Here is a 17,050-nt window from a genome sequence, read left to right on the forward strand (position 1 = left end):
TGCCCATTAGTTGGAGAAGGGCTTAATAAGTTATGGTATATAAATATTGTGGAATATTATTGTTCTATAAGAAACTATGAGAAGGATGATTTTAGGGAGGCCTGGAGAGACTTACATGAACTGATGAGAAGAGAAATGATCAGAACTAGGAGATTATTGTACATGACAACATCTATATTATATGACACTCAATTCTGATGAAAGTGACTTTGACAATGAGACGATTGATGCCAGTTCCAATGATTTCATGAAGAGAGCCATCTACATCTAAAGAGAGGACTGTAGGGACTCAATGTGGATCACAACATAACATTGTCACTCTTTTTGATATTGTTCACTTGTATTTTGTTTTCTTACTCATTTTCTTTCCTTTTTGATCTGATTTTTCTTGTTCAACAAGAGAATTGTATAAATATGTTTACACATATTGGATTTAACATATATTTTAATATATTTAACATATATTGGAATGCTTGCCATCTAGGGGAGGAGTTAGGGTGAAGAATGGAAAATCTGAAACACACAGCTATGCAAGGGTCAATGTTCACAAGTTATATATGCATATGTTCTGAAAATAAAAAGGTTTAAAAAATATGTATATTACCTTTAATATGTATTTTATTGAATCTCACACTGATCCCTTAATCAATATGTGAAGTTCATTCTCAATGTGAATGGTCTTGCTTGTTCATATATTTGTTTTTAGAGTAGGGAGACCAATGTCCACGAAAAAAAAAAAAAAAAAAAAACAAGACTATTTGTTAATCTGCTTTTACTACAAAATATGGGTTACACTTTCTTTCTTTATATGTCCAATCAATTACTAATACCATTTAAATTATCTAAGCATCTCAAACTATAGCATATTGATTTCCAAAATTAGAAAAATAGAAATACTTAAATATGAGGGTTAAGATTTCTACATGTATTCAAATTCTACCATTCCCTTGAAAGATATATTTTATCTTATCTGCATGTTACAAGTTTACAGACCATCATCAAGATGGATATTCTTTTATTTTTCCTTATAAGAAATATTGTGATGACTACATATTTAAAGTCAGCCAGAATCAGGAATTTAGGGTAAGGGAAAAATCTTCAATCTTTATTCTCAGTAGAGATGAAGAAGGATTGAGATAGCAATATGGACAGCTGCAACAGGAAGCCAGCTAGCAGAGGGGGGATCAGAGATGAAGGGCAGTCTCAATAGCAATGCAAGCAGCTGTGTTAAGATGCCAACCAGCAGTCTCTCTTTCTGCTTCCCTTTCCCCTCCCCTGCCTCCACCCACCAAAAACATCATTTCCTATACAACACATCAGGACTTGCACAAAGAGTGGGTGGGGGCCATTCTTTCTCCAAGTTTATATATTAATAGAGTATGGTCCAATTTCTATTTAGCCTCATGTGCTTGGGACCTCAGTGCATCAACTCAAGCCTCAGCCCATTACAAAATATTAACATTTTATTACTTGTTATACATCATAGTCATATGTATGTATATATGTATGTGTGTATGTGCCTATACAACTATACTTTGACTCACTACTCAATGAGATTTCTGATATAATCCACACATAAACCATACAATACCACAGTTATAACTGATTGCATGCATAGTATTCTTCACTTATAATATCTCTAGGATATTCCCTCTTTAAGGGAACAATGGAAGTGTAGGAAATTCATTCCCACTCCCACCATATTGTGATAGTCTTACAGCAGGAGCCATTTTAAGTATTGTTGTGATTCAATCATTTTATATGTGTGTGACTATTTGTGACCCCATTTGGGATTTTCTTGGTCAAGATACTGATTTGCCATTTTCTTCTACAATTCATTTTACAGATGAGGAGACTGAAGCAACTAAGGTTAAGTTATTTGGTCCAAAGGGTCACACCAGCTAGTAAGTGTCTAAGACCTATTTTGAACTCAGGTCTTTCTGACTTCAGGCTCAGTACCTACAACAGCAAACTGTCAAAACACAAAAGTAGCAATAGGATGTCACTCCACTAGTCTTTTGCTTAATTTAAGGTGGAACTTCTAGGAATGGTCTCTCAGACCTGACTGAATTCCTTAGTGATTAACAAATTGCTACTTTGACATCCTATCCATATCTCAGTGATCTTGATCCATGGGCTATTTTTAAACTCTTCTCTCCATTCTCAGTGGTCACTTTTTTTATTCCCATTCTCCCTTTGAACAAAACTTAATCCCCAATTTCCTACTCAAATCTACCCCACACTTCCATTGTTCTCTTTAGAATGCCTTCTCTATAGCTAATACTTGCTTCATCTTAAACTCTATCCCCCATTTTCCATATTCTCATAAACATATCTCTCTTTTCATAATATACATTTTCTGAATATTCTTTGCAGCATTGGTTGTACTTTAGCTAGTCAATATGGGGTAGTTGGAATATGCCTTCTTTTGCAGACTCTTTGATACTCTTCACATAACTCTTTTGTTCAATAAACTTGCTACATCTGAAGGTCACTCAATCCATATGTTCCATCTAAATTCAAGTTTCTGATAGTTGTTTTCCATCAAACTCCACCATACTCTACTCCCTTTTTCACTGAGTTCAATATGTGGCTCATAGTTTCTCCTCTCCAATTTTCCAACTAGTGTCTTCATATTAGATAGTTCAACATTTACATTGATCTGCATAAAACAACCAAGCCTCTCTATTCCTTAAATTGCTCATTTCCTCTGACTTATTCCTCTATTTTTATCTTACCCAAAAGTGTTCTACCTTTGTGTTCATGACTTTTTAAATTGTCTTATCTGATCTTATTCTTTTGTCATCCTCCTCTTCCTCTACCTTGCAACCCCCAAAATTGCTTGTAATCATAAATATGGCTTTAAATCTCTCCACTCTTCAGGGCTTTAATAGACATTACCCCTACAGTGTTATTCTTCCTTCCCTATCATTACACTTGATGAACCAATTTATATCTAAATTGTTCTGTTCTCCAATCCTTTGCTTTTTTCAAACTCTCCCTGCAAATCTTCTACCTGGCATTACTCTCAGTCTTGGATGTCTTCTTTCTTATTCAGATACTATTGAAGGAAACAAAACATTTTGAAAATCATGGAAATCTATCCCATTATGCTATATAATGTTAGTAGAGTGCTGATTATAGCACGTCAGTCTTTACATATCTTTCTAATACATTAACAATCCCTTCTTTTTGTTCCCCATTTAAAATACATATTTATTTAAAACATTTTTCTTTTGATATTGTGAGTTCTAAATTCTCTTCTTTTCAACTTCTCTTTCTGTCCACTGAAAAATTAAGAAATATCATGTCACTTATAAATGTGAAATTGTGGAAAACCAATGTCCATACTAGCCCTGTTTTAAAAAACAAGAAAAATGGAATGAATAAATCCTATTTAAATTCACATAGAGTTTATCAGGTTTTTCTCTTGATGTGGATAACATTTTATCATAATAATCCCTTTGGTATTATCTTGGAACTTTTTTTTAATCAAAGTACCCTAGTTTTTTGAAAATGAATGGATGCCCATCAAGAAGAGAATGGTTGAGTAAATTATGGTATATGAATGTTATGGAATATTATTGTTCTGTAAGAAATGACCTGTGTCATGAATACAGAGAGGGTTGGAGAGACTTACATGAACTGATGCTGAGTGAAATGAGCAGAACCAGGAGATCATTATATATACTTTAGCAATGATACTGTATGAGGATGTATTCTGATGGAAGTGGATTTCTTTGACAAAAAGAAGATCTAACTCAGTTTCAATTGATCAATGATAGACAGAAGCAGCTACACTCAAAGAAAGAAGACTGGGAAATGAATGTAACTGGTTTGCATTTTTTGTTTTTCTTCCTGGGTTATTTTTACCTTCTGAATCCAATTCTTCCTGTGCAACAAGAGAACTGTTCAGTTCTGCACACATATATTGTACCTAAAATATACTGTGACATATGTAACATGTATAGGACTGCTTGCCATCTGGAGGAAGGGATGCAAGGAGGGAAGGGAAAAATCAGTACCAAAGTGAATACAAGGGATAATGTTGTAAAAAATTACCCAGGCATGGGTTCTGTTAATAAAAAGTTATAATTAAAAAAAAGTAGCCTAGTTTTTTACATATAAGCATCATTATAACTTTGCTGTTATTATGCACAATAGTTTCCTGGTTCTTCTCATTTTGTTTTTTATCAGCATATTTCAATCTTACCACATTTTTCTAAAACCACTAATTTCAACCTTTTCTCTAGCACAGTAGCTCTCCATAACAGCTCTCTATGACACAAATTTTTTCAGTCATTCCCTGATAGCTTTCAATTCTATGTTATCAAAAAAGAGCTTTATAAGTATTTTTGTGCATTTTCTTTTTATTAGTTTTCTTTCGGATATATTCTTGGTAGTGCATATTGCCAAGTCAAAACATATGCAATTTGATAACTTTTTGGTCAAGGCTCCAAATTATTTTCAAGAATGGATGAACCAACCAGGGACTTCAGATTAAGATGGCGGAGAGGAGGCTCACAGCTGCATAAGCTCCACGCTTTCTCTCACTATCCATTTCATTACAAGCCTCTGAATCAATGCTTGACTGAAAAAAAACCCACAAATAGTTACCAAGAGAAGCCATCCTTGAGATCCGCCAAGAAAGGTCTGTCTTTACTGGAGGGCTGGGATGGTTTTAGATCGGGCACAGGCGGCAGGCAGCGGCAGTGAGGGCACAGGAGCAGACTGGAGAGGGGGTGGAGAGTGATCGTAGCCGTCTCTGCGGGGAGAGCTTCGCTACAGGTTTGGATACTTTACTCCAGCAGCAAGTCAGCAGCCCAGCAGAGAAGCTAAAAACACCGGGGCTGAAGAATACAACCCCAAACAGCTGGAGTCTCTCAGGACCTGGCCGCCCCCCCCTTACCCCCCCCCCCCTCAGTGACTCAGCACGCTTTGGGATCTCAGAGCGCAGGCGCAGCACAGTCCTGCTAGTGCCTCACTGCTGCCCCCTGCAGTCTGTAGAGGAAGCTCGATAACACACCCAGCCCCCCCCCCAAAGAAAGTCTCCAGTTTTTTCTGTTTTTCTTTGGTAGTTTGTCTCTGATTAATAGACAGAATGAGCAAGAAGTTGAAGAGGACTTTAACCCTTGACAGCTTCTATACAGATAGAGAGCAGACTCTAAATCCTGAGGAGACTAAAAACAGGCAGTCCCCAGGTGAATTCCCAAAGGAGGAGATCGTCTGTTCCTCAGCACAGATGAACCTCACAGAAGTGATTAAAAAGGCTCTCACAAGGGAGCTAGAAGAAAAATGGGGAAAGCAGAGTGAGGCATGGCAAAAGGAGAGGGAAGCTTGGGAAAAGGAGAGGGAGGCTTGGCAAAAGAGCCTGGAGAAAGTTAAAGAGAGAGTGGATAAAGAAGTAAAATCCTTGAAAAATAGGATTAGTGAACTGGAAACAGAAAACAGCTCTCTAAAAAACAAAATTGGCGAAATGGAAAAAAATTCCACAGAACAAAAGAACTCAATTGGACAATTAGAAAAAGATTTTAAAAAGTGAGTGAAGAGAATACTTCACTGAAAATCAGAATTGAACAAGTGGAATTGAATGACTCGAGGAGACAAGAAGAATCAGTCAAGCAAACCCAAAAAAAAATCAAACAATGGAGAAAAATGTGAAATACCTTCTGGGGAAGACAACAGACCTGGAAAACAGATCCAGGAGAGACAATCTGAGAATCATTGGACTTCCAGAAAAACATGATGAAAAAAAGAGCCTGGACACTGTCTTCCAGGAAATTATCAAAGAGAACTGCCCAGAAGTCATAGGAACAGAGGAAAAAATAAACATTGAAAGGATTCATCGATCACCCACTGAAAGGGATCCTAAAATCAAAACACCAAGGAATATAGTGGCCAAATGCCAGAACCCTCAGATGAAAGAAAAAATATTGCAAGCGGCTAGAAAAACCCAATTCAAGTATCAAGGAGCCACAATAAGGATCACCCAGGATCTGGCAGCATCCACATTAAAAGATCGAAGGGCCTGGAATATGATATTCTGAAAGGCTAAGGAACTTGGTATGCAACCAAAAATAACTTACCCAGCGAGAATGAGCATCTTTTTCCAGGGAAGAAGATGGACATTCAACGAAGTAAGCGAATTTCATCTATTTCTGATGAAAAAACCAGAACTTAACAAAAAGTTTGATCTACAAATATAGAACTCAAGAGAAATCTAAAAAGGTAAAGATTAATCTTGGGAACTATATTTTGACTATATAGATGTATAAAGAATACATGTATACCTTGTTCTAGAAATTGATGTGGAAAGGACATTGTACCAGAAAAAGGGTAAAGTGGGGGTAGTACATCTCATGAAGAGGCATAGGAAACCTATTATATCTGAGAGAAAGAATGGAGGGGGATGAATATAGTGGGTATCTTACTGCCTTCAGAATTGGCTTTAAGTGAAAAATCTCAAGACATATTCAATCTATGGTGAAACTTCTCCCATCTCATTGAAAAGTGAGAAGGGAAAAGTGGAAAGGGAAGGAATAAGCTAAGCTGAAGGGAATACGGGAACTGGGAGGGAAAGGGGTAAGATAGGGGGAGGAACTCTAAGGCGGGGGGAGGGACACTAAAAAGGGAGGGCTGTGAGAAGCAAGGGGTGCTCACAAGCTTAATACTTGGAAGGAGGAGAAAGGGGAAAGAAGGGAGGAAAGCATAAACCGGGGTTAACAAGATGGCAAGTAATACAGAATTGGTCATTCTAACCATAAACGTGAACGGGGTAAACTCCCCCATAAAGAGGAAGCGGTTAGCAGAATGGATTAAAAGCCAGAATCCTACAATATGTTGTTTACAGGAAACACACCTGAAGCGGGGAGATACATGCAGGTTAAAGGTAAAAGGTTGGAGCAAAATCTACTATGATTCAGGTGAAGTCAAAAAAGCAGGGGTAGCCATCCTGATCTCAGATCAAGCTAAAGCAAAAATTGACCTAATTAAAAGAGATAAGGAAGGGCACTATATCTTGCTAAAGGGTAGCATGGATAATGAAGCACTATCTATATTAAACATATATGCACCAAGTGGGGTAGCATCTAAATTCTTAAAAGAGAAACTAAGAGAGCTGCAAGAAGAAATAGACAGTAAAACTATAATAGTGGGAGATCTTAACCTTGCACTCTCAGAATTAGATAAATCAAACCACAAAATAAATAAGAAAGAAGTCAAAGAGGTAAATAGAATACTAGAAAAATTAGATATGATAGATCTCTGGAGAAAATGTAATGGAGACAGAAATGAATACACTTTCTTTTCAGCAGTTCATGGAACCTATACAAAAATTGACCATATATTAGGACATAAAAACCTCAAACTCAAATGTAGTAAGGCAGAAATAGTAAATGCATCCTTTTCAGACCACGATGCAATGAAAATTACATTCAACAAAAAAGCAGGGGGAAGTAGACCAAAAAATAATTGGAAACTAAATAATCTCATACTAAAGAATGATTGGGTGAAACAGCAAATCATAGACATAATTAATAACTTCACCCAAGAAAACGATAATAATGAGACATCATACCAAAATGTATGGGATGCAGCCAAAGCGGTAATAAGGGGAAATTTCATATCTCTAGAGGCCTATTTGTATAAAATAGAGAAAGAGAAGGTCAATGAATTGGGTTTGCAATTAAAAATGCTAGAAAAGGAACAAATTAAAAACTCCCAGTCAAACACTAAACTTGAAATTCTAAAAGTAAAAGGTGAGATCAATAAAATTGAAAGTAAAAAAACTATTGAATTGATTAATAAAACTAAGAGTTGGTTCTATGAAAAAACCAACAAAATAGACAAACCCTTAGTAAATCTGATTAAAAAAAGGAAAGAGGAAAATCAAATTGTTAGTCTTAAAAATGAAAAGGGAGAACTCACCACTAACGAAGAGGAAATTAGAGCAATAATTAGGAGTTACTTTGCCCAACTTTATGCCAATAAATTCGACAACTTAAATGAAATAGAAAAATACCTCCAAAAATACAGCTTGCCCAAACTAACAGAGGAAGAAGTAAATATCCTAAACAGTCCCATCTCAGAAAAAGAAATAGAACAAACTATCAATCAACTCCCTAAGAAAAAATCCCCAGGACCAGATGGATTTACATGTGAATTCTACCAAACATTTAAAGAACAATTAACTCCAATGTTATATAAACTATTTGAAAAAAATAGGGATTGAAGGAGTCCTACCAAACTCCTTTTATGACACAGATATGGTACTGATACCTAAACCAGGTAGGCTGAAAACAGAGAAAGAAAATTATAGACCAATCTCCCTAATGAATATTGATGCTAAAATCTTAAATAAAATATTAGCAAAAAGATTACAGAAAATTGTAACCAGGATAATACACTATGACCAAGTAGGATTTATACCAGAAATGCAGGGTTGGTTCAATATTAGGAAAACTATTAGCATAATTGACTATATCAATAACCAAACAAACAAAAACCACATGATCATCACAATAGATGCAGAAAAAGCATTTGATAAAATCCAACATTCATTCCTAATAAAAACACTTGAGAGCATAGGAATAAATGGACTTTTCCCTAAAATAGTCAGGAGCATATATTTAAAACCATCAGTAAGCATCATATGCAATGGGGAAAAACTGGAACCTTTCCCAGTAAGATCTGGAGTGAAGCAAGGTTGCCCACTATCACCATTATTATTTAATATCATATTAGAAACACTAGCCTCGCCAATAAGAATCGAGAAAGATATAAAAGGAATTAGAGTAGGCAATGAGGAAACCAAACTATCACTCTTTGCAGATGATATGATGGTATACCTAGAGAACCCCAGAGATTCTACCAAAAAGCTATTGGAAATAATTCATAATTTTAGCAAAGTAGCTGGCTACAAAATAAATCCCCATAAATCCTCAGCATTTTTATACATCACCAACAAAACCCAACAGCAAGAGATACAAAGAGAAATTCCATTCAGAATAACTGTTGATACCATAAAATATTTGGGAATCTATCTACCAAAGGAAAGTCAGGAACTATATGAGCAAAATTATAAAAAAGTCTCCACACAAATAAAGTCAGACTTAAATAATTGGAAAAATATTAAGTGCTCTTGGATCGGCCGAGCGAACATAATAAAGATGACAATACTCCTTAAACTAATCTATTTATTTAGTGCTATACCAATCAGACTTCCAAGAAAATATTTTATTGATCTAGAAAAAATAACAACAAAATTCATATGGAACAATAAAAAGTCGAGAATCTCAAGGGAATTAATGAAAAAAAAAAATCAAATGAAGGTGGCCTAGCTGTACCTGATCTAAAATTATATATATAAAGCAGCAGTCACCAAAACCATTTGGTATTGGCTAAGAAATAGATTAGTGGATCAGTGGAAAAGGCTAGGCTCACAAGACAGAATAGTCAATTATAGCAATCTAGTGTTTGACAAACCCAAAGCCCCTAACTTCTGGGAAAAGAATTCATTATTTGATAAAAACTGCTGGGATAATTGGAAATTAGTATGGCAGAAATTAGGCATGGACCCACACTTAACACCATATACCAAGATAAGATCAAAATGGGTCTATGACCTAGGCATAAAGAACGAGATTATAAATAAATTAGAGGAACATAGAATAGTTTATCTCTCAGACTTGTGGAGGAGAAAGAAATTTGTGACCAAAGATGAACTAGAGACCATTACTGATCACAGAATAGAAAATTTCGATTACATCAAATTAAAAAGCCTTTGTACAAATAAAACTAATGCAAACAAGATTAGAAGGGAAGCAACAAACTGGGAAAACATTTTCACAGTTAAAGGTTCTGATAAAGGCCTCATTTCCAAAATATATAGAGAACTGACTCAAATTTATAAGAAATCAAGCCATTCTCCAATTGATAAATGGTCAAAGGATATGAACAGACAATTTTCAGAGGATGAGATTGAAACTATTACCACTCATATGAAAGAGTGTTCCAAATCATTATTGATCAGAGAAATGCAAATTAAGACAACTCTGAGATACCACTACACACCTGTCAGATTGGCTAAGATGACAGGAAAAAATAATGATGAATGTTGGAGGGGATGCGGGAAAACTGGGACACTAATGCATTGTTGGTGGAGTTGTGAACGAATCCAACCATTCTGGAGAGCAATCTGGAATTATGCCCAAAAAATTATCAAATTGTGCATACCCTTTGATCCAGCAGTGTTTCTATTGGGCTTATATCCCAAAGAAATACTAAAGAAGGGAAAGGGACCTGTATGTGCCAAAATGTTTGTAGCAGCCCTGTTTGTAGTGGCTAGAAACTGGAAAATGAAGGGATGCCCATCAATTGGAGAATGGCTGGGTAAATTGTGGTATATGAATGTTATGGAATATTATTGTTCTGTAAGAAATGACCAGCAGGATGAATACAGAGAGGACTGGCGAGACTTACATGAACTGATGCTAAGTGAAATGAGCAGAACCAGGAGATCATTATACACTTCGACAACGATATTGTATGAGGACATATTTTGATGGAAGTGGATTTCTTTGACTAAGAGACCTGAGTTTCAATTGATAAATGACGGACAAAAGCAGCTACACCCAAAGAAAGAACACTGGGAAACGACTGTAAACTATCTGCATTTTTGTTTTTCTTCCCGGATTATTTATACCTTCTGAATCCAATTCTCCCTACGCAACAAGAGAACTGTTCGGTTCTGCAAACATATATTGTATCTAGGATATACTGCAACATATCCAACATATAAAGGACTGCTTGCCATCTAGGGGAGGGGGTGGAGGGAGGGAGGGGAAAAAAAAATCGGAACAGAAACGAGTGTCAATTTAATGTAATTATTAAATAAAAAATTTTAAAAAAAGACATTTATTTAAATGTTAAATATAAAAAAAAAAAAAAGAATGGATGAACCAGTTCACCACTCTAGCAACAGTTTTTTTTTTTTTAAGTGTGCCCATTTTCCCTCGTCCCCTCTAGCATTGTCATTTCTTAAATGTGTTACATGGTACCTCAGATATGTTTGAATTTACTTTTCTCTAATAACCAGTGATTTAGAATATTTTAGATGACTATAGATAGCTTTGCTTTCTTCTTCTAAAAGCTGCCTTTTAAATTTTTTGGCTATTTATCAATTTGGAAAGGGTTCTAATTTTTTATAGATTTCTTTCAATTATAAAATTGTAGTATAAACTCACCATTAATTTAAGAAATGAGGTCTTTATTAGAGAAACTTTTTTGACATTATTACATGTTTAATGATACTTTTTAGCAACGTGAAATCTTCTTTCATAGGTCTTCTTTATATCTATTCTTTGGCTTTTGCTTTGTCTTGATTTTTTTTTTTAATTTGCTACCCTTAAAACTTCATCTGAAGCATTCTAGATTCTTGTCCAGCCCCTTAGGTTTATTCTATTGTGTCTCTATTTCAAGTGTGATTCTTATAGACAACATATTGTTTTTTTTTAATATATTCTGCTTTCTGCTCTTATTTTAATGGTGAGTCCATGTCATTCATATCCACACTTAAAACTGTGTTATTTTCCTATTTCCCTCCAAATGGAAGAAGTGAAATACTTTCCCTTCAATTATCTTTCTCTTTCTCCTTTTACTTTGTCCTTCCTCAAAAGTGTTTTGCTTCTGACTACCATCTTCTCCATTTAAAAAACCTTTTCACAATCTTTTATTGTTAGATAATTTACTTTCATTCTAGTTCTCATTTCCCCTTTTATCCTCTTCCAGTATAAAAAGCTCTTTCAGACCCTCTAAATTATGAGATAATGTTACTACCATTCTTCTCTCTCTTCCCTTTCTCCTAATATATTCTTTTTTTCCTCTTTCATTTTATTTTTTTATATCATCTCATCATTGTAAATCCATACTCATGCATTTGGTCTATGAATACTGCTTTTTTTATTTTATTTTAATTTTAATGAAAGTTTTTTTGTTTCTTTCAAAATATACGCATGGATAATTTTTATCATTCACCCTTGCAAAACCTTGTTTTCCAACTTTTCCTTCCCTTCCACCCACCCTCTCTCCTAGATGGCAAGTAATTTAATATATGATAACATGTGCAATTCTTCTATACATATTTCTACAAATGTCATGCTGCCCATAAAATAAAAGCAGATCAAAAAGGAAAAAAAAAGAAAACAAAATTAAAGCAAACAACAAAAAGAGTGAAAATATTATGTTGTGATCCACACTCAGTTCTCAATTGTCTCTCTGGGTGCAGATGGCTCTCTTCATCACAAGACCATTGGAACTGATTTGAATTATCTCATTGTTGAAGAGAGACAAGTCCATCAGAATTGATTATCATATAATCTTGCTGTTGCTGTGTATAATGATCTCCTTGTTCTACTCATTTCACTTAGCATCAGTTCATGTAAGTCTCTCCAGACCTCTCTGAAATCATCCTTTTTTTAACAATCATTTTTTTAACAATAATTATGAATACTACTTTTAACTGCCCCAATAATTATAAAGTTTTTTGGAGTTAAAAGTATCATTTTTCAGTAAAGGAATGCAAACTGTTTAACCCAATTGAATCCCTTATTAATTTCTTTTTCCTGTTTCCCTTTTTTAGCTCCCATTACGCATGTATTTTAAAGTAAACTTCAATTCAGCTCTGTTTCTTTCATCAGAAATTTTTGAAAATCTTCTATTTTATAAAAAAAAAAAGAAAGTCTCTTTCTTTTTCTCTAAAGGATTGCAATCAATTTTCCTGGGTAGATAATCTGTGTTTGTAATCCTAGCTCTTCTGCCTTCTAGAATATCATATTTTAATCTTTTATATCCTTTAATGTTGAAACTGCTAAATCTTGTCTTATCCTGATTTTTGCTCCTTGATATTTGAATGGCTTCTTTCTGGATGCTTACAGTATTTTCTTCTTTATCTAAAGGCTCTAAAATTTGGCTATAATATTCCTGGAATTTTGGGATTTTTTAGGTGTTCAATTGATTCTTTCAATTTCTTTATAGAATATCAGGGCAATTCCTTTATATTTCTTGAAATATGAATTATAGGTTCCTTGGTTGATTGTGGCTTTCAAGTAGTACAATTCTTAAGTTATATTTTCTTATACCATATATATATATATATATATATATATATATATATATATATATATATATATGTATATATATATATATGAAATATTTCCTATTTTATAGTTCAAGTGTTTTTCCCAAGAGATATTTTACATTTTCTCCTAATTTTGTTTTATTGTTTTAAGAATCTTACAGACTCATTAGCTTCCACTTGTTCAATTCTAATTTTAAAGGAATAATTTTCTCCAGTGAGATTTTGCACCTCCTTTTCCACTTGATCACTTTTATTTTTAAAGGCATTCTTCTCTTCAATGTTGTGTGTGTGTGTGTGTGTGTGTGTGTGTGTGTGTGTGTGTGTGTATTTTACCATTTGGCTTATTTTGTTAAATGACTTTTTAGTCTTTTTTTTTTTTTTTTTTTAAAGATCGTCATTAAGATCATGCACTTTAATCATGGATTTGTTAAAATGTCTACCATGAACCATATTCTCTTTTCCCTTAACAATATTCTCAATTCCTTTAACAGTATTTCACTTAGCAATCTTATCAGTTACTCTGAATTTGAATTTTATCTTTATATAAAAGATTCTCTGATCTATTTAAGCAGCTCTAGCCCTCTTTTCATACACAGACTCACATCTCCAAATACTTGATACACATCTCAAAATAGATGTCTCAGAAAACTAGAATTTCTGAGCATTTAGTATGTTGAAAGATGTCAATAAGTTTACATTCAGGGAAGATGTCATATCAAAGAAAGCCAAAAGATTCAGGGAGTAGGGAGTAAAGCAAAGGAATTGGGCAGGAACATGAGAAAGAAAGTCTATAATACAACGTAGAGAACCAGTTTGGCTGCTGCCATTGGTTCTGAGAAAATTCATACAATCAAATGGTAAGGCCCTCAGAATGAAGAGTATGAACAAAATGTGAATAACAGCACTAGAGTAGTACTTCCAAATGAAGAACTGGGGCCTAAATGAGGTGATGAAGAGTATAACCTGACAGAGAATATTTCTTGTTAAATAACTTAAATCCAACATTTAATGCAACAATTCCAAAACTGAACCTAAATCCTCTGTTATTTCCAATTTTCCTGTTACTTTAAAGGATACCAATATCCTTCTAACTGCCCAGGTTCATAACCTAGATGTCATACTCAACATCTTTGTCTCAGATTCTTAACTCTTATCCAATCTATTACTAAGACCATTTAATTCTACTTTCATAACATTTCTTTTATATCTTCACTTTTTTCTTCCTTTGACTATATCACTTCCCTGGTTCAGGTTCTCAGCATCTCATATCTGAACTATTTAAATAATCTGCTGATTTTTTCCCATGCCCTAAGTGTTTCATCAATATGCTCTGTCCTTCATCCTAAAGCCATTAAGCCTAAATTTTAGTGTTCTTTTCTATTTGTCTTGTTAATTCTCAATCCACAATTATTGATTTTGTATCCAGAACTCATTATATATCACATATCCACAGAAATGTCATAGAAAAATCTAGGAATTTTCCCATTAAAGTTTATCTTTTTATAGATAAGGGCCCATAAACTGGACCCAGAAATGATGAGATGAACTAAAAAAGAGTTGAGTTCAAATTCAGCCACTTGAAAAAGCTTCTTAACATCTGTCTGTCTCACTCTCCTAAAATAGTGATAATAATAACACCTTCTTCCATGAGTCATTATAAGAATAAAATGAGTTAATATTTGTAAAGTGCTTTAGCATTATAAAGCTGCAATCTAGCATTATCAATGTCTTTATCATTATTCTGAAACACATAGCTATTTAATGATAAAGCCAGAGTAAAAGATAACTCTGAATCTTTGTCCAAGGCTCTCTACCATAACACTTGAATGTTCACCAACAAGTTGCAATTTTAAAAATTGTAAATCTCACTGCCATTAGTTGTCACTAAAAAAATTACAGGAGTTCAACTTTTTTTTTTTTTAATTAGAAGATATAGTAGTATGCTTTTCTACTCCAAGTACTGTGGTGGAGATTAGAGAATCAATATTGATCTTCCTTCAGAGATTTTTGCACCAGTGGCCTTCTTTTGTGAATATCTTAAAGAAATATATGATATTGTCCTCTCCAGGTGATTCATTGATAAACCTACTTGATGACAGGTAGATGGATTAAATAACTTTGACCTCTTGAAGTTTTCTTTAACCCCCCGGTATTGCATAGTTTTTATTTCATTTCTTAAGTTCCTCATAGGCTGAGAGAAAACAGTAACTTATCTGGGTTATTGTTACAGAAGAGCAAACTGGAAAAGAAGGTTGAAGCTTCTAAGCATCTTTGTCTGACACAGGGCTGAGACTCATAAATATGGCCACAGTAAACTCCATAGGCTTGCTTAGCCTAAAATAATTTCCCAGTACACTAGAAGTTTTGCAGCAATTTTGTTCCTCCTCAGAGGGTTCACATTCTAATGTTAAGGGAAAGAGAGAAAAGAAAATTAAATGGGGTGTGATTTGTCCTTTGATATGTTGCAACTTCAGTGCTCTCAATAGTTCTCTAGTGGCCAGAATGAAGTAATGAGGGCTTCTTAAAGTGTGGAGTTTACTCTCTAGTTGCTGCTTTTATTCCAGGAGAATCTGGATCATGATTTCATGAAAAACAACACATTAGAAAGAAAGACAAAGTATCGAATGTTTCAGGCTTGAGAAAAACATTATTGTTTCTGGCAGATAAACTTGGCTACCTTTGCAAGTTAACCATTATCTCCCAGTTTTGATTATTTGGGGTAAACCCAAGGTGGTGGCAGCTGAGCGAAATAATTTACAGCTGTCCTTTGGCATCAAATGAAGGAGAATTTGGATGCTGAGCAAGACAATCAAAGTGTTGGTGTCCCAGTTTGAAGTTAAATGAATGCAGGATCAGTCTACAAAAATAGAAACTGCCTCAGGATGATAGAGAGTGCTAGCCATATTGTCTCTCAAGGTGACCAGATTTCTGCTCCTGAAAATAGGATGGTATAAAAGAATGAGGTTGTACACTTTATTATATTAGTGAAAGATTTAGTTCCCAAATCCATAGAAAATTCAGTTCCTTAGCCTTTTTTAAAATCAATCACAAATACTTGTACCATTTATCCTTTAATGATGAAATAACATCTTTATTACTTAGAAGATAGAGGAGAACTTGATATGGGAATCACAATAACTAAGGCAAGTGGATAGTACATACACATAGAAAACAAAACCCGTAAAATTGATGGAGAAAGCTGGAAATCATGAGTATTGTAATCAGAGCCTCTCTACCTATTTATCATTTTCAAATGTTATTTATCTTCCAATCAGTAAATATTTATTAGTCACAGTATGTCAGACACTCTATTAGGTTTTGGGGAGATAAATAAAATAGTCATGCATTTGTTTCTCTTAAGAATGAAATATACTTGGGATAAGGGATATTGTAATTAAAGATATAGGATATATGCAAAATAAATTCACAAACTTTTTGAATAGAGCACTAATAACTGTGGAAATAGAAAAGGTCTCTAGATAGAAGTGACACAATTTCAACATTGTATGGAGCTAGGTGTTTCTATAGGAAGAGGTAAGAAAGAGTAACATTCCAGAAATGGAGAATATCCTATGCATAAGTAGAGAAAAGAGAGATAAAGCATCACATACAGGGAATATACAGGGAATAATAAATAGCTCATTTTAAATTTAGTATAGACCTCATGATAGATGAAAACTATTGCATAATAGGTAAAAGAGATAAGTAGAAGTCTGATTGTGAAAGGCTTGCTTTAAATATCAATAGGAGGAGTTTACTTTCTATCTTTGCAGCAACAGGGAATCATCAAAGAACCATGAACAGGGAAGTAACAAGGTCATATTTATACTTTTGGATGATTACTTTGGCACATTTGGGAAGGATGTATTGGACTATGGGTTTGGGGTAGGGGGGAAAGAGAGAAAAAAAGAGAGA

The sequence above is a fragment of the Antechinus flavipes genome, chromosome 4 (genome assembly GCF_016432865.1).
Source record: "Antechinus flavipes isolate AdamAnt ecotype Samford, QLD, Australia chromosome 4, AdamAnt_v2, whole genome shotgun sequence".
NCBI classification, from domain to species: Eukaryota; Metazoa; Chordata; class Mammalia; order Dasyuromorphia; family Dasyuridae; genus Antechinus; species Antechinus flavipes.